Raw genomic sequence first — 19,896 nt, forward strand, 5'->3', positions numbered from 1 at the left:
GCTTTTTACACAAGGTAGGACTCCAACTAGTATATAAACTCCATTACAGTACGTAAACTGCCAGATTTTGTAAATGGATGTCGGTGCTAGGCTGTGAGTTTATTTTTCTTAAAACATCTAGTTCCTGCTTGTAACCAAACCTATAAATTCCCCCCCCCCCAAACGATTGAACTTTAATAAAACAGGAACAATCATTCATTTGACAAATATGTGAGTTCCCGCTGGGTGCAAAGTGAACCAAAAGGGTCTCTAAGTTTGAACAGAACCCGTAGTTTATGCTGTTTGAGACTGTCTTGTGAACACAGGCCAGAAAAAGGCCTGTGCTCTCTCACAGCATGTACTGCACGCATACCCCTTTCCACTGCAGGTATGTACTTGTACAGTTTGCATTCCAGAGTTTTGCACATTAACAGAGACTCAAAGAGAACTTCCCATCACAAACATCCAGTACCAAACACACACCCAGCACTCAGCCTCTTCACACAGAATCCAGGCCCTGTCCTAAAGACGCACCGAATAGCACACACATTACACAAAGCAAACTGTAGAAAGACTTTAACTTGTTGCTTTGCGATCTTGGCTCTCCCCACCGCCAGCCAGCGACTAGAGCTTGCCCTTCCTGGAGGCTGTCCCTCCACCTTGCTTCCTCCCATACCCTAGCCCCCCATTACAATGCAAGCATCTTGTATCTCTTTTCCATCACAGTAATTATCTTCTTGGAAAGCATCTCCCATTAGCTAAGGTTAAGCAAAGCAGCCCCAGGCTCTGCCTCATATCATATGGGTATATTTATAGGTGATTTTTAGGGCAATATGAGTCTGAGATTGCCACTATCCCCAAACCCCTGATGTAACTGCTTCCAGCCTTGCCTCCCTCCAATTCACTCTTTACTATGGCCTCTTCCCTCTGCCTTGCAACTCCTCAAAGGCTTTCTTCCCATAGCTTTATCATAAAGTCCTGGCAAAGCTCACTTAGATCCTTCGTGGTGTGACTCCTAATTAATTCTCCAGCTACTACCTGCCCTTCTGTTTCAACCCCCTTCACACTGCGCTCCAGACATGCTAAACGGAATTTTTGTCCTTTGCCTGAACAGACTTTTTCTTTACTTGATACATGCTCTTTTCTCTGCCTAGAACACTCTCCAGCCCTCTCTCTCACCTCTTTACCTGACTATCCCTACTCATTCTTCAGGAGTCGGCTGGCTTCCATAGCACTTTCTCTAGCACTTTCTCAAGCCTCCAAGACTGGATTACGTGCCTCTCCCTTGTGTCCAATAGTACCCCATACTTACCCCACTGCACTGTCCTGAGAGCTTCTTTCTCTTGTCCTAATCCCCTATAAGACTAAACATTTTATGAGGACGAGGAACGTCTCTTATTCTCCACTGAATACCCAACATTTGGTACAGTGCCAGCACGTAGTAGGCACTTGATAAACATTGATTAACAATGAATTGCTAGTTGGACTGGGGGACTGATAGAGCTATTCCATCCATGATCTGGGCAATCCCTGGTTTAAAATATGTCTCAGATGCTCAGTTAGATTCCAGGGCTGGTGAAGACTTTCTAACCATTTATTTAGAACAGGATGAGGCCTATGGAATGAACTGAGTCCTCAGGTTCCACTTCCACCAGAGCCTGATTTTATACCTACCCTGGCCCCCTGAGCTCCAGATTCTTGTCACCAATCAACTACCTCTTTGACATCTCCACTTGGGTGTCCAATCACATCTCAAATGTACCATGTCCAAAACCAGACTTCTGATTTCCCTCCAGAATTCTGCTTCTCTGCCTCTCAGTAAATGCCAATTCCATTTTTGTAGTTGCTCAGGAAACAGACAAACAAAAACTTGGAGTCATCCTTAACTCCTTACTTTTTCTCATAATCCATGTCCAATCCACCAGAAAATCCTGTTGGTTCTATCTATGAAGTGGTGGGAAAGTAGTGGAAATGGGGGTGGCGGGGGTGATTTCCACTACTTTTCCATGACTTTCCTGCCCAGACCACTGCCTCCCTGACCTGGACTTCCATAAGAGGTTCCTAACTGGTCTCCCTGCTTTTTCCGTTGCCTCCATATTCAACAACATGGCAGTCAGAATGATCCTTTTAAAACCTAAGTCAGTTCATATCACTATTCTGCTCAAAACCTTCAGTGGCTTCCCACCTCCCTCACCAGAAGGTCCTACCTAGTCTTGCCCCAGTCAACTCTCTGACCCCACTGCCCGCCACACTTCCCTGGTTCACCCAGTGCCAGCCACTTTGGCTCCCTTGCTATTCTCAGACCCAGTTCCAAAGGCTGGGTTGGCCAACCCAACTCAGCCTTTCCAAGGCTGTTCCTTTAAGTTGGAATGGTCTTCCTCCAGATTCCCACATGACTTCTCCATCTCTTGATTCAGGTCTCTGCTCAAAGGCATCCTTTTGAGAAAGACATTCTCTTGCTAATCTATCTAAAATAGCACCACCCAACCATCCCTTGGCTCTGCTTTAGGTTTCTTCCTAGCACTTATCATCACCTGCCAGCCTGTCTTCATCCACTCAACTATAGGTTCAAGGATAACAGAAACTATTTTTTATTTCCTGCTGTATCCCCAGCTTCTAGAATAGTGTCCGGCATAGAATAGGCATTCAAGAAATAATCACGAATCAGGGGTCTGGTTAGACCGCCAGAACATTACCCCTGTACTGGGTCCCTATCCACCGCTTTAGTCCCAAATAATCCCTCCAGAATTTAGCTCTCCTACACTAGGGCATCAAGGTCCCAGCTGCCCAATTGCTTGCCACCCGTCTCTCATCCACTTACACTCAGGACTTGTGTTATCAGAGATGCCACACAGTTCTAAACACAGCCTCAAACCGGGCTACGGTTTCAAGTGAAAAGGATAATACCACTAAGTCTGCATTTGCAACATACTTTTTGCTTTTCTTTTGGTTGAGAAAAAGCACAATATATCCTACTGGACGAAACAGGCCCAGCACCTATTTTAAGCTTTTGCATTCTAAAAGGCACAAGACTCCGAAACTCTCAAAAGAAAGGAGTATTCAAGTATGCCTGGGGCAAATGGTGTCTTCTCTCTGATCTGCTCAATCTGTAAGGCTTTCCTGGAGAAGGTGGGCTTTGCATTTCATTAAAGAGAAAGGATTGATAGATTGCAAGTAGGTTGTTCAAAGCTTAAGGGTATCCTTGGAATAGATTGCTTGGCTCAGCACAGCCATGCTTTCAAGCAAACAAGTCCTCACATGTGTTAAGATACCCACAGATACACCCCACTGCATAAACACCCAGATCCGTGCCTGCTTCCTCCCAGCTCTAAAACTCTGTGAATATGGACAACAGTACATAATCGAAAGGGGAAAAAATGAGCTGGCTTTGGGAACATGGACCATAAAGCCCTATGACTCTGGGTATGAAAGAATGTGTAAGCCCAGGCAGGCTCTCTGCGCACATCTGGTTTTTCCTTTTATGCTTCTGTGATTTCTATGACACAGGAAATCCATTCTGGAACAACCCTGTCTGCTTTCTAGTGAGTGCATTAAAAATGGGGATTAAAAGTATGTTTATCTCGCTGGTCAGAGCAGAAAGATAAAATCCAGAACAGAACCATTTTGAGGGTGGACCAACTCCAGCTTCATCCTACACTGTGCCCCGGGGGAGGTGCTAGTAACTGAGACCAGAGGAGTGCAAGTCCGAGGAAATAATTTTTGCACAGGCTTAAGACTATCTAGACATGGATTTCACTCTGAAACATGCCAGGTACAGGAAAATACCACGTGGTGAAAATACCAATTCAGCTCAACTCAACAAATACTATTAAATACTAAATACTAACAGAGCCCTTCTCTACAAGGTTTCCACATTATAACCTCTGTGATAATAATCTTCTCATAGAAAGTCCTTAAAATGGGCTGATGTAGCCAGCTTTTCCCACCCATTGGAGAGATAACACCGAGCTATTTAAGAGATAAGCAACATTAAATAAGGTGGGAAAGGACAAGAAACATTAGACTGTGAAATTAAAGAGGACTGGGTTACGCTTGGGGTTGCAGGGAGCCTGAAGTCACCTCGGCCCCTAGATTACAAATGTTACTCAAAAAATAGATTGGGGGCTATCAAAAGAGAGAGAGGAGAGATCAAGCAAAGGCAGGACAACCAGTCAGAAGCACAGAATTGCCAGAAAAGTATACACTGTGAATGCCCTCCCAGCCATCCTTTATTTTATTTTCTTGGGTTCCAATCAACAGTAATAATTAACTTTTCTGCCCCCTGTTTTGGTCATGTAACTCTGCCCTTAAAGCTTTCCTACTTTCCCTGTAATGGCAGAAGGGGCTGCTGGCCTAGTGAAGTTACCAGAGTTTCATTTTTGTCAAGCTGTTAAACTTCATCCCCTCAAATATATTCCATTTTGTTCACTAGCCTCACATAAGCATTCTGCCATTCTTCCTTATTCTTCTATAGGACCAAACTCTGCCAAGGCAGGTATGCCTGCCACAACCCAGACCACCCAGATGTCAAGAATGGCCCAGCGGCACCTGGGTGACTCGGTTCAGCGTCAGACTTCTGCTCAGGTCATTATCTCATGGCTCCCGAGTTCAAGCCCTGCGATTCCTACCAGCCCCCCATCAGGCTGTCTGCTGTCAGCACAGAGCCTGCTTCAGATCCTCTGTCCCCCTCTCCCTGCCCCTCTCCTGTTCACCCTCTTTCTCTCTCAAAAAATAAACATTAAAAAAAAAAAAAGAATGTTTCAAACCCTGTTTAACTCCAAGTGTGCAAGAGTACCATACTTCTTGACAAGCTAAACACAATGGGCACAGGATGATTTGCACCCACTCTCTAAACCGTCGGATGGCAGCACCATCAACACCAGGAAATACTTAAAATGGCCACACCAGTGTTGGGCCAGCTAACCACTGCCCAGGATTTGGGGCTGATTAATTGGATGATTTTTTGACAAACAAAATAAAAAGATTTTTCTAAAACTCCGTAAACCCATAAGCCAATCAGACAAAAGCGTGTTTCTAAAGGCATTTTAAATGCTGCCAATTATTTTATGACAATTTCTGGCTCTTATGAATCGAACATCAGGGACTGTTCCCTATTTGTACCAAACATTTCATTGTATTTGCAGTTAGCACAATTTCTTACATCTATCATAGGCTAGCCTCCATCACCATCCAGGGGGATATTCCACTGCACAAGACCAATTTGTAAGATGCTAGAAGCAAAAAGGGATTGATACACATCATCTAATTCCCTTTTGTGTTTCAGTACAGATAGCAAGGTCTGAAACTTAGATTCTCCTTCAAATTTAATTTTTCCAAGTTCAAATCATTTAGTCACAAAAGCTTCTCTTTGCACAGACCAGCCTAAATTAATTTAGATGAAAAGAATGGGACTTCCTGATCTTTAGTCTTCTGGAGAAAGTCAATCAAACACTTACCCATAATCTTACCTTGATAACATATCCAGTTCCACACAGATTTTCTTAACCTACAATTCAGCTAGCTTTAGGCCACATCCTGGGTCAATAATCCTTATAATACATTGGAGTACAAATCATGTGAATTAGTAAAATCCTGTTCAATTACCTTTTTATATTATCCACCTGGGAGCACTCTGATTTTCTCATCCCGGTTTCAGACATGACCAATCTCATAATCTTCTCATAAACTGTTGAATCACCAAATCTCAACCAGCTCCTTCTGACAGTATAATTGATTGCCTCTCAGGTTCCCCCAACAAGCTTGCAATGATTCCTGAGGGCAAGAGAAATGGCTAGCAACTGGGTTTTCAGCCATTTAGCACCCAGCCATGGGAGTGAAGAGCTGCCATATACGAAAACCAGATTTCTATCCACTCCCAGACCATTCTAGGTTGTTATTTCTTGGACATTTCTACTCTTCCCTCATGGTTTACCTCCTGATCTAAACTAATCAAGAGAATCTTTGAAATGCACTAGCCAATAATCTGCCAGGCTTCTTTGACATGAATACTAAGAGTCAAAATGGCTGGAAAATCATTACTATCATGTACTTCAGCTTCCACTGGCACCATTGCCAGTATGCTAACCCACCACTTGATAAATGGAAGTTACTATTGTCACTCTGGTTTCTTCCCTGTGTTGGGAAAAGGTGCAGGAGGTGAGATGTGATAGCACCTTCAGTTAGCTGGGGGAGTTTCAAAATGCTGATGGCAGACCTGCGAGGTCTGGGTGACAGAGCCAGGAGAAAAGCAAATTCAATTCAAAAATGCCTTGAAAATAATGTGAGTTTTTGTTGAGATTCTCTTTAGGAGGAATCCAAGGAAGAATTTTATCTCACCACACCCAACAAAGCTCCTGGGAATCCTCTTTTCGAATTTCTGCCCCCTACCTCCCACCAACAGCTGTTTCTCTCCCCTCCTCCTCTCTTCCACTGTCTTCAACCTTGTTCTCTTTGCTTCCTTACTACCCCTTCTCCCTCTTTCCTCCCTCCTCAAGTGGAGAAATAAGCCTGCTCCTGACTTCTGTCTCTTAATTTTGTCAAAGACCTAGCAGGTGAGTGAGCCAGCCAAGAATCCTTCCTCTGGAAGTCAAGGAATGGCAAGGGACTGGTATTGTATACATTTAAATTTTAATTTTTTTTCCTTCTCATGACAGCAGTATCAGACCAGATCCAGTCTCCCTGCTGAGTTCCCAAGGAACACACACAGGGCCTCTACAGTTTTATCCCCATACCCTTAGAACAGCAGACAAAGGATGTGAAGGACCATTCTTCGCTGCTCTCCTTGGACCATTGACCACCTTTTGCTTGGTGACCTAGCTAGCTGTCCATCACCAGAATCATTCAGGAGGAAGAAGAATGATCTGTCAGGGACTCCTTCTGTGTCTGTGATTCTAAATGCCCCTGCTTCTTGCAGTTCAATGCCCTGTCCTCATTACTTCTTTAAAACTGACTGCTCACCTTTCTATCCTTTAGCCGATAGCATACAGATGACCCTTGAACAACACAGTTTGAAACTGCGTGGGTCCACTGATGAGCAGATTTTTTTTTAAATAAAGACACATACAGTATCATAAATGTATTTTCTCTTCCTTGTAATTTTCTTTTTTTAAGCTTTTTAAAGTTTTCTTTTTTAAAAGTTTCTTTTTAAAAATTTATTTATTTTTGAGAGAAATAGAGAGGCAGAGAGAGAGAGAGAGAGAGAGAGAGAGAGAGAGAGAGAGAATCCTAAGCAGGCTCTACACCGTCAGCACAGAGTCCAACAAGGGACTTGAACTCAAAAAACCAGGAGATCATGACCTGAGCAGAAATCAAGAGTAGGACTGCTGTTGACTCAGAACAACGTGAGGGTTAAGAGAGCCCCCCACCCCTTATGATATTCTTAATAACATTTTCCTTTCTCTAGCTTACTTTATTGTAAGAATCCACTACATAACACATATAACATACAAAACATGTGTTAATCAACTGTTTGTATTACCAGTAAGGCTTGCTAGGCATTAGTTTTCAGAAAGTCAAAAGTTATGCATGGATTTTTGACTTCCAGAGGCATTGGGTGGGGGATAGGGGTGGGCACTCTTAACCCTCACGTTGTTCCAACTGCAGTTGTTATCAGTCCCTCTTTATTTACCATCGCACTGAAAACCTTCTAATAATCTCATCTCAAAAATCTCAGTCTTACCCTCTTCATGCTTCAGTCTGTCACAATACACCAAAGTTAAATGTTATCTGTCCAACTTCTAATTTGGGTTTGTTGAATTGTGTCCTGTTTATCATACAATAATATTGAGGAAGAATTCTATTTTCTTCTGCCTACCCACATCCATGGAACTCACACTTGGTATGACTCATGGGAACTAGAATACTTAAGAAGTGATAGTTGTGGCAAGCACCCAACTTCCATTATTTTCTGAGGGATAAATAAATTATACTGTGCCAAACTTATTAGACAGGCCTCTCTTTGGAGACAAGTGACAGGAACTCAATTCATGCTAGCTTAAGCAAAAAAATGAATTTGTTGGCTCACTTAACTGGGAAATCCAGGAGTTTGTACTGGCCACAGACACAGCTAGGCCCCAGGTTAAAACAAAGTTGTCAGGGTTTGTCCTCTAAACCTCTCATTTCTTTTTGCCCCTTATTAGTCCCAGTCTTTCCTACTTCAAAAGAGTTCCCCCACCCCCCAAAAAAAGAGCTTCTGTCATACACTTGGGAAGACTGTTGCTGGCAGTTACCAACTATGACACCCCAATTTAGCAATACCAGCAGAACACAAAATCTCTCTCTTGGTATTCATATACTAATTCCAGGGAAAGACTCTAATTGATTCTGCTTAGTTGAAATGCCCACCCTTTGGACCACTGTTGCCAGAGGAATGGGATACTGTAGTTTTGAGCCTACATAAAACCACAGGAAAGGGAGAGGACTGATGTCCCAAAGGAATGAATGCTGGACAGAGAAAATGACATATGTCCACTACACGAATGGATGGAGGGTTAGGACACCGTTTGGGAGTGAAAGGATTTGTGTCCCTGTGCTCTTTGTGATTGGGATGTGTGATTGTTGACAAGCCACTTCGCCTTTTTGAGCCTCAACTCTTCACGTATGAAATGGTTATATGGAAGTTGCCAGTACAATATTAAATTATATGTTACAGTATCTCTGTGCTGGTACCAACTGAATTTTCAGATAATGAAAAACTGAGTTGAAGAAGGCAATGCAACAGCGCCGGCCCCCACTCCTCTATTTTTATGCGAGTACATTTATGGAGCACTTCACATTTTACGAAAAGCTCTTTCATCTACCACACAAATTGGAAAACGAAGCTGAAGGAGCTGGAATGCTTCGAATACAGACTAAAATTAACTTATTTGTGTAACTGTACCCACACGCAGACACGCAAAATATATGACGATACTGCAATTGAATCATTTCCTGGATTAAGAAAAGTGTCAGAGACTCACTCAGGGACAACACGCACGCAGGCACGCACATCATAAGGCAGGGATCCCTATGAGCACGTAGGCACAGCCCTCTCCTCTGGGGAGTCCACTCTAGGGTTACGGAATTTCAGGGCCAAGCACCGATCCCTAACGTGTGTGTGTGTGTGTGTGTGTGTGTGTGTGAGAGAGAGAGAGAGAGAGAGAGAGAGAGAGAGAGAGAGAAGAGTAGAGGCGGGAGAAGAAGGGAGCACAAGACAGACTAGGAAATTTTAAAAACACGCCAAAAAACAAAAACAAAAACTACAAAAACTACAGAATGTCTGCTGCTGGACCCTTCCAGGAACGCAGCGGCCTTGGCACCTTCGCGGCAGTCCCCTCCTTCCGCCCACTCCTGCTCCAGACGCTCGAAAATCCGGCTCCGCGTTTTCCCTCTCTCTCTCCCGCCCTTCGGGTTAAAGCTCCCCCGCCAGGAGTAAACAAGCAGCCCAAACAGGCAGCCAGTAGGACTGGCCCCTTCTCCTCGTTTCCTGCGCCAGCCCCAGCAACAGGCCCCGCCCCTCACGACAGGCCCCGCCCCGCGCCTTCCAAGCCGCCCGCCTTCCCCTTGGCGGCGTCCGCCGGCTCTGGCCGTGTCCCGGCCCTGTGCCCAGTGTTCGGCCCCGTGCCCAGTCCCTGATCCGCCCCCGGAGCTTCCTCCCTCGGGACCCCGCGGCCCGCCCGAGCGCCCCCGGCCCGCGCCGAGGGAGGGTGCGTGGCGCACACGTGACACGTGTTGTGGGCGGAGCCTGCGCCGGCTGAGATGCCGGCGGAGGTGGCCCGGGGGAGGGTGGGCGCGGGCCTCGCCTAGTTCTCGCCCCGGAGCTCGCGTAGGCCTCGGCCGGCCCGCCCGCCCCGCCCCTCCTCTGGCCCTGCCGGGGCCCTGCTCTGGCTCCTCGCCCGGCGAGCGCTGCGCTAGGCCTCCCGTTGATTTTGCCACTGTTACGGCTCCTCCTCCTGCACCCTCCGCGCGCAGCGCGGCTTAGGGGCTCGCCCTCAACTCTTCCCCCAAGTCCCTACCCGGCAAAGCCTCTTTCCTTAAGTTTCTTGCCTGGGGTCCACAGACCCTGTATAATCACACCCCCACCCCCAACCCCCGCTGCATAAACACACCGCCTTCCTGCCTCCACCCATAGAGACGTCTTTCTGCACACACAGACCTTATATTGTACGGTCTTCTTCCCACACTTCTCCATTACCAACTCCGTAACCGGATTGTTGGAGGGGCCCGGGGAGCTCACCTGGAGCAACTCCCTTCCCTTTCTGTCACTTTTAAGTTGGGGGAAACTTGAGGTTCAGAAAGGTGGAAATATTTTCTAGATTGGAACTAAGACCGGAGCTCAGACCTCCTATTGCCAGGGCCTTCTTTGTAGCCTGATCCTTTCCTGCAATTCAGAGTCAGACTGACTACCCCGAAACCGGTAACTCCAGTCTTGATTATCCAGTTTGCACCTTCCAGATCCCACCACACACCAGGGAAAATGTATCTGCCTGTGACCTTCTGTGTGTCTCAGGGTAGCTCCAGGAAATAATCGTAATTGACAGAAAAGAAAGCTTTTACCGGATACTGCAGAAGAGGCGGTTTTATATCTAGAGGTTGGGACAGCGGACTGTGCAGCCAGGCAGCCTGAATTCCAGTTCTAGCTTCTCTACCTACTAGCTATCTGGGCAGTTATTTGACGTCTCTCGGCCTTGGGTTCCTCATTCATAAATCGAAAATAATGTTGTGAGGTTTAAATGAGTTAATATAGGTATAGTGTTCAGGAAAGCATTTGGCATATAACAAACTCATCAAAGAAATAACTCTGGGCTGTCCATTATGCTGGTTTTCTTAGTGTTCTTCCTGATGCTCTATGTTCTTCCTCTTCCCTGAAGCCTCCCACCCTATATTGCAGCCAGATTTTAATCTATTAGGTCAGGCCCAGCTTTAGAGGACTGCCTTCAGGTTCCAGCAGACAGTTATGGAAGGGCAGAGGGCAGGGTAGCCACGTTGACTGGGGCATCCCCAAGTTGAGAGCTGCACAGCTGACTTGTAAGCTGAGGGGAACAGGATGTGTGGCATAGTGAGGACAGAAGCAGGGAGCTTCTGAGCTCTGCATTCGTGAGGTGAGCATGGGAGGGGCTGGCGCTGTCAGCCACGGAGCCCAACAGTGCAGAGAGGAGACAAAGGCAACCACCAGGCAAAATGTCAATCAACCAGTTCCTGACCTTTTCGCTTCTGACCCTCATTCAGTAAATTCTACAAGTGACTATGTGTATCTAGTCCTCCCTTGTGAGTTCCTTAAGAGCAAGCCCTGTATTGTGTTCCCCTTTATTTATCCTTTAGCCAGTGTTTTGGCAATCAGTGATCAACAAATGTTTGAGTGTTTTTTGAGTGTAATTATATATACATGTCATGGAGCTGGGCCCTGTGGAGAGGGCCCTGATTTTAGGAAAGGAATCTCAGAGTTCGCCTATCCAACCCCCTCACTTCTGAGTTAAAGGAAGCTGTTTGCCTGGGGTTATACAGCAAGTTGCCAACAGAAGCCAAGTCTCTGCTTCAGTCTGATGTTATTTCCATGACACTGCATTGAACTTACAGTGCAATTGGAAGGAAAAACAAACTCCCTAAAAGCTGTAGAACAAAGTAAGGCAGTGTGTGGTTAAGATATGAGGCATGGTACAAATGGGCGGAAAGGTAGGAGTTGACAGGACTAGCGTCCCCAAGGGCTGGGATCCGTCAGAAAATACTGCAAGAGACAGAACTGGTCCTGAAGGATTGGTGGGATTCAGGACAGTAGAAGAGAGAGAGAATTCCTGGTGGGGGAAGTGGCTTTCCACTGAGGCCATGGTGGATATTTAAAGGTTGAGGAAACCAGTTGGGTTACAAGAGAGGTTTGGGTTGGATCACAGTGGGAGAAAATGGTAGGTTAAGGTGAGGCCAGATTTAGGAAAATTTCAGATACCAGCGTAAGGAGTTTTGACCTTAGTCTGTGGATAACGGGGAACCCCTGAAAGTAGGCCCTGAGCTAGGCACTGAACCAAGACAACAGGCAAGCATCTGCCAACTTGGTCTGATTTGCATCTTTTGTAGACAGTTGCTTGCCATATATGTGCATTTACTTAATTTACCCACACATGAAGGAAACTCTACCAACTAGCTTGTGTGTATTTATTTAGTCTCCAAATACACATATCTGTGTGGGAGCAGAGGAAGGAGTGGGAGATTAACAGAGTTTGTGTGCCTGCTGTAAGACCAGGCACTTTCATCCATGATAGCTTATTTAATCCTCCCAGTCTGGTGGGGTGTGGGTCCTGCTGCTCCAGTAACACCCAGAGATGGTAAGTAACTTTCCCAGATCTCAGAGCTAGGAAGCCATGGGGCCAGAATTCAAACTCAGCTTTGACACCAAAGCTCTCTCCAGTCCCCTGTCACAAATTTCCAGTGAGAGGATACAGGAATTATGTTCCTACTCTCAGGTTCCTTCTTGGGGACGGGGGTGGGTGTCAAGTGTGGAGATAACCCAGCTAGGCTTACATTTCTAGCAGTATTTTCACATCCCTGGTTTTCTATGCTTATCTTTAGGGAAAGAAAATTCGTATTTTGTGTCTTTAGAAGCAGATAAAGCTGGGTTTGAATTCCATTTCCACCACTTACCAGCTGGCGGCCAAGTGGACTTTCTGTGAAGCCAATGAACCTTAAGCTTCAGGAACCCCTTACATGAATAGGCCCCTGGCAAGCCCTCTACCCAAATTTGAAACTAATTGTGCATTGTGGTACTTAAAGAGGGCAAGTGCAAAGCTCCAACAATTGTATGACTTCAGGCCCATAAAACCTGGCTCTGCCCTACCTGGATGATCTATGTCAATTTACTTTCTGAGACTCAGTTTCCTCATCTGAATAAAATCACCTAGACTCTGCCTCTACCAGCTGAACATCCAATTGACACACACTACTAAAAAAGCTGATCTCACCCAGCCTATGCCTAAGGCAAAGGTTCACAGAGACCCTAGGCCAAAGGAAACACCTAATGGGTCCATTTGTTAAGCAGTTAGATCCAAACAATTTAGTGGTTGTTTCCAAAAATAATACACATAAATGGAAAGAACTAGATGTTTATATTTTAAATAACAATTTCTTTTTTAAGGTGATTTTATTAATTTTTTTAAATGTTTATTTTTTGAGAGAGAGAGACAGAGGGCTAGTGGGGGAGGAGCACAGAGAAAGGGAGACACAGAATCTGCAGCAGGCTGCAGGCGCCGGGCTGTCAGCACAGAGCATGACTCGGGGCTTGAACTCAGGAACCATGAGATCATGACCTGAGCCGAAGCCGGTCGCTTAACCAACTGAGCCACCCAGGCACCCCGACTATAATTACTTTGTAATGAAATTTGTGCACCTGTGAAGAACTCAAACCTTGGAATCAGATTGCATATAACCACCCTCAGTTCCTTTTCCCCATCAATTTTCTTTGGAACACAGCATCCACTCAAAACCCAACTCTATAAAGGTAGGATGTTGTCAAAAGAAATGTCATGCAATCTAATGTTGAAACTGTGGATTTCCTTTAAGTAACAGTTTATACAGTTTGCGACAGATGTCAGGTATCACCATCTTTCCTTCAAAAACGTAAAATATTCCGAGGCACCCCTGTGAATTTTCTCTGTCCCTAGGGGGTGCCTCTGCTCACAATTTGAGTATCATCCATTAAGGACCATTAAGGAATAGTTAGAGACTATTCCAGGAAGTAACCAGAAGGCATCAGAGTTCTCTCTGGCAGAATAGAAGAGGGGGAACCACCTTTACCCTCCACAATCTGCCACAGTGTTACTATTCAGTTCTCCACAGGAAATCTTCCTGAAGTCTCTCTACCTGAGAGTTCTCTCCACTCTCTGTTGTGGCTATTTACAAAATATCAACAAAGCAAGGAAAGATATGGGTGGAGAGGCCTGGGCTCTAAGACAACATCTTAACCATAGCCTCCTCTTTCCAACGTCTCTCGAAGCTTTAACCATGTATGAATCTATGAATCCACCTTCAACTTTCTCCTAAGATGCCAAAGGTTTTAATTAACTTAATTTTAAGTTGGTCTCATAAGGGTGGGAAGGAAAGAAATGTTTCTTTTATTGTATACATTCGGCAGGTTAGGAAGATGGGAAATGTGCCATCTTTAAATCAAATGAAAATCTATTCTCACATGAGGCAAATTTCCGAAAGGAGAGAGCAAAGAACAACCAAAAGCTCTGTACTGGGGGGCTCTGGGATGATGGAAATGTTTTTTGATCTGAATGCAAATAACTATGTTCAGTTTGGGAAAATTCATCACTTTTGATATCTGCATCTCTCTGTATATGTACAAAGAGGGAGGAAAGCAAATTGCAAAATTAAAATAATATATAAATTACATAAAAATACAACACAAAGAATAATATTTTAAAAATCTGACAATGAATTAGAAAGGTGTGAATGTGCTATATGTTTGCAGTAATGTTATAAAATAAATTTTAGGGGCGCCTGGATGGCTCATTAAGTTAAGCATCCTACTTCGGCTCAGGTCATGATCTCGTGGCTCATGAGTTCGAGCCCCGCATTGGGCTCTGTGCTGACAGCTCAGAGCCTGGAGCCTGCTTTGGATTCTGTGTGTGTCTCTCTCTGCCCCCGCCCCCCTTGTTCTCACTCTCTCTCTCTCAAAAATAAGTAAACTTAAAAAAAATTTAAGATAAAATAAAAATTAAAAAATAAAATAAATTTTAAATCATTTGAAAAACAAAATAAAGCTCTCTATCCAGCTTTAAGGAAACCTTAAGTGTTGGGCCAGGAGGAGGGAGGATTGTTTCTTCTGCATGACCTAGCAGGATTTTTGAAAGGTTTTCCTTTATACCTGTTCTCCCTTTTACACCACTGAGGGTCAGATGCTTAGCTGAGGCAGACCAATAAAAAAGACAGTTTATCAGGATGTCTTGTGGAGTTAACACAGGAAAAATCCACATTGCTCACTAATTCAGGATTGGCTAAGCAACCATCCTAAGGAGCCAAGAGACAGAGGCCTCTGCTCTTTCTAAGGGCATTGGTGGGATACCTGCTCTTATCTGTGAGGCTAGCTCCTATAGCCAAGGAAACAGCCAGGGACCAGAGACTGAAGGAAAGAGCACTGGACGTCTGTAATCTGAGCACCTCTTCTGTAAAATGATAGCTAGGCAATGAATGGATAGAGTCTCTTCTAGATTGAAAATGCAATCATTTTGTGATCTAGCGATACTGAGAGAATAGTTAATAGTCTTAAGGAAACCTGAAAGGAGAAGTAAACAGCAAACCCACCCTGGAAAGAATAGTTGGTAAAGCAGTCTTCAAAATTATCACAAGGCCAGTGACCCAGATGGGAGATGCCAGGCAAACACATGAATATTACCGACTTCCAAGATAAAGGCAAAGGGGCACCTGGGTGCCTCAGTCGGTTAAGCGTCTGACTCTCGATCTCAGCTCAGGTCATGATCTCGTGGTTCGTGGGTTCAAGCCCCATGTCGTGCTCTGTGTTGACAGCTCACACAGAGCCTGGAGCCTGCTTCAGAATCTGTGTCTCTCTCTCCCTCTGCCCCTCCCCTGCTGCGCTCTCTCTCTCTCTCTCTCTCAAAAATAAATAAACATTACAAAAAAAGTTTCAAAGATAAGGGCAAAACAAGAGGCTCTGGGTGCAGCAGCAGGAGCAAGCTGAATTTATGGGGCTGGGGAAGCAGGCCAGCTCAACAGATAGAATATGGTAAAACCACATGATGAAAAATTTGCAGCCAAATAGAAGTAAACATGAAAAGTGGTTGCTGCTGCTATGTTTTGATCCCATCAGTGCTATGCTGTGATTGAGTAGGTATAGCACACAAGGGTGTAAAATACGTGAGAAGTGTATGTCCTATTCAGGTCACACTCTCTGCAGGTGCAAAGTGGGAGAAGAGAAAGAAAGCAACGTGCTATAAGTTAGAGTATCAAGGAATCAGAAAGCCACTCTGAGCTGCAGTTTCCTCATCTATAAAATGAGGGTCATAATACTACCTTCCTCATGGGGTGGCTGTGACCTGTTATAACACTCAGAGCAAGCTAGGGCTCAATAGAATAGCTATTATTATTCATTCTTATAATGCAATGCCGAAGCTCCAGAAAGCTGCACAGTCCCTTCAGCCACTGATTCGGAGAATAAATCTTCCAGGACCATGACTTGCCAAAGTGTCCTGAGTGGGGAGAGTTTTCCAGAGGGTTCTTCCCCCTCCCCCATGGCATTTTGCATTTACCTTTATTATAGCATTTGTCCATTTAAATTTTTAATTTTAATTTTTAATTTTAATTTTAATTTTTTGTGAGATAAGCCTGAGTGAGGTCATTTGTATGCAGAATGTTGCTTCTTTACCCTCCAATTTATTTTATTCTGGAAGGTCCAAGTTATATGGGACCTTTTTTGTATTGAAATATATATTGTGGAAGTTTAAAGTGTAGATATTGATTTGATACACCTATAGATTACAATATGATTACTATTGTAGCATTAGCTAGCACCTCTATCATGTCACCAAATGATCATTTGGTTTTTGTGGTAGGAATAATTAATATTTACTATCTTAGCAAGTTCGATGTCTCTAATACAGTATTATTGTCTATAATTACTATATTGAGCATTAGATCTCCAGGATTTATTTATCTACTAGTTTGTACTTTTTTTAAAAGTTTATTTATTTTGGGAAAGAGAGCATGAGCAGGGGAAGGGGCAAAGAGAGGGAGAGAGACAGAGAATCCCAAGCAGGCTGTGCATTGTTAGCATGGAGCCCAAAGTGGGGTTCAAACTTATGAACTGTGAGATCATGACTTGAGCCAAAGTTGGACACTTAATTGACTGAGCCACCCAAGCACCCCAGTTTGTACTCTTAAACAACATTTCTTCTACTACCCTACTTCCCCAGCCCTTGGTAACTGCCATTTTACTCTCTCTTTTTATGAGTTTGGCTTTTTTTAGATTCCATATGTAAGTGGTACCATATGATATTTGTCTTTCTCTGTCTGACTTACCTTAACTTAGTTTAATGTCCTCAAGGTTCATCCAGTGTTGCAAATGGCAGGATTTCCTTCTTTCTCATGACTGAATAATATTCCATGGTATGTGTGTGTGTGTGTGTGTGTGTGTGTGTGTGTGTGTGTTTACAAATACACCACATCTTCTTTCTCCATTGATTGACACTTAGGTTGTTTCTCCAGGGGATTCTTTCTTTTTTTAATGTTTATTTATTTATTCTGACAGAGAGAGAGAGAGAGAGAGATCATGCATGCACAAGTGGGGGATGGGCAGAGAGAGAGGTAGAGAGAGAGAAACCCCAGCAGGCTCTGTGCTGTGAGCACCAGGCTCAATCTCACAAACTGTGAGATCATGACCTGAGCTGAACTCAAGAGTCAGACACCCAACTGACTGAGCCACCCAGGCGCCCCTCCCGGGGATTCTTAGTAGGAATAATTATTTAATACCTAAGCTTTGACTTCTTGTTGACACCCCCCACCCCGGGAGCCACTGCATCTATAAGCAGGCTGAAGCTCCTGAGGAAAATATTGAAGGAGCCTCACCTGGAGGTAGGGAAGGCCAGGGTTCTAGAAGAGAGATTTCCGACTGATTCCTTTCCATCTTTAAGATATTGATTGGGTGGTATTGTTTTTAAGCTTTAGGGGAATAGAAAATGATGGGGAGACTGAAAAGCAAGAACTGGCCAAAGTCCCCAATAGTTTGAATGTCTGAATCCAAAAGGCTCTGAATTTTTCTTTACATTTTTCATGAGAGGAGGAAGGTAGATTAGAGGCTTGGTGCCTAGGAGACATGGGGATACCCATTCAAGGCCTGGTGTCTTTCTCTGATCGCTCTTCATAGGTATAGTAAGACTGGCCATTCACTCAGAGAGACTGGAAATATTAAGACACACATTGTGGAGAACAATTGAATATGAAGAATCAAGAATTTTACAAATATGTTATCTTTTGGACCTTTAAAGAATGAAAATGGTTACATTTTGGAATAGCTATACAATGTTAGCATAGAACCATTAAAAAATGACGTGCGCAAGAAAATAAGAAATGTTTAAACACAAAAGTAAGATAATTTGCACAGAATTAGCAATTGTGTGTGTGTGTGTGTGTACCAACATGCGAAGGATTGTCCCAATATGTAAAGAGTTTGCTTGAGGGTAGTGGAATTGTGGGTGCTTTTCTTTGGTCTAATTGTTTACACCTTTCTGTATTTGCCACAGTTTATACAGTAAGCACATACTACTTTGATTACTTGGTGGCAGACGGAGGCTGAAACCGACCTCAAATCTCCTCAGTTTCCTTCCCAATTCTTTGAATCAGGTTTATTTCCTGGGAGGCCCCTCTGAAAAGTTTTGAAGGTTACGCGGGGCCCTCCGGTGACGGCGGTGTCTGGCTCGGGCGGGTTTCTGCGCGTCCCTTCCCCCACCGCGAGTGCAGATGGGGCTGTGCGGCCAGAGCGGTTCCGTGTCCTCCGTCCTCCGAGGAGCGGGGCACCGGACGCCGCGTTCCAGCGCGCGGCGAATCCTGGAGAGGCTGCGTGTGGGCTCGTCGGCCCTCCACCCCGCGCGCCGCCGGGCCCGGCCCAGGAGCGGAGGCCACACGCGCCCCCCGCCCCGTCCTCTCCCCGGGCCCAGCGCCTAACCCTGGCCGCGGCGGGCGGAAGCGCCCGAGCCCGGGAGGGAGAGCGAGGCCCCTCCCCGCCAGCTCAGCCTCAGGGCGCGCGAGGCCGGGAGGGCGGCGGCGCGGACGTGCCCGGGCCCACGGAGGCCTCCCGGCGCCACCCCCGGGGCGCGCGGCTTGCTCCCTCCGGGCCCAGCCCCGCGGGGGGCACGCAGGGAGGGACGCGGAGGAGGTCGGGACCCGGCCCGCAGCCCGGACGCTCGGCCTTCTGGCTCTTTGGGCCCCTTTGTCCCGCAGTCGTGCTCGGCTGGCGGATCGGAATCGCGTCCCTAGCGGTGCTCTCGCGTTAGCGTCGGTGTGGGCTAGCTCGGGAGGCTGAGGGCTGGCGTTGGCGCTTGGCGTCCTTCTTCGCCTGGGCTGTCTTTCGACCAGTTTCCTCCAGTTCTGCCGCAGTTCTTCCCAAGGTTAAGTCTGCCGCCCCAAAGGCCTTGAACCTGTCTTTCTCTTCTGTAAATCCGCCTTACCTCACCAGCTTTGGTTAAGCTCGTTACCATCCACTACCCTCTGCCAACACACGTGCCCAAGGCGAAATGAAATTTTACCTCTACTTTGCCATTGGGACACAAGATAGTGCCCTCTCACTGCCATCAACAAACATTCCCAAAGAAAAAGAGAGTTTACACTTGCCCCCTCACCCCAGAACCAGCTACATAATTTGCAGGGCCTAGGGCCAAATGAAAACGCTGGACCTCTTGCCAAAATGTTGAGAACTTCAAGAGCACTAAACCAAGGCAGAAACTATACATCCATTACATTACATTACATTACATTACATTACATTACATTACATAAAAATTAATGTTTATTTATTTTTGAGAGAGACAGCAGGATTTGGGGAGGGGCAGACAGAGAGGGAGACACAGAATCAAGCAGGCTCCAGGCTCCCTCCGGGCTGTCAGCACAGAGCCCCAGGAGGGCCTGGAACGCCCCAATCTTGAGATTATGACCTGAGCTGAAACCAAGAGTCCCAAGCCTAACCGACTGAGTCACACAGGTGCCCCAGCCAGGGACTATTGTTAAGTACAGGACCCTGTGTGTCTCCACAGGTGGTATACCCAAGAAGCTGGCCCTACCAGCACCTTTTCTATTCTCAAGCCTGTGCTCTAACCTGCACCCACAAACCTTTGTTGTTAAAAGAACAAACAATCTCTTCATTGTGGCTAGTTACTAGAACTGGGGATCTTTTCCCTTGGTCAGCTACCTCCTTAAACTTCTTCACAGCATTGACATGGCTGA

The sequence above is a fragment of the Acinonyx jubatus genome, chromosome B1, assembly GCF_027475565.1.
Source record: "Acinonyx jubatus isolate Ajub_Pintada_27869175 chromosome B1, VMU_Ajub_asm_v1.0, whole genome shotgun sequence".
In the NCBI taxonomy this organism is placed as follows: Eukaryota; Metazoa; Chordata; class Mammalia; order Carnivora; family Felidae; genus Acinonyx; species Acinonyx jubatus.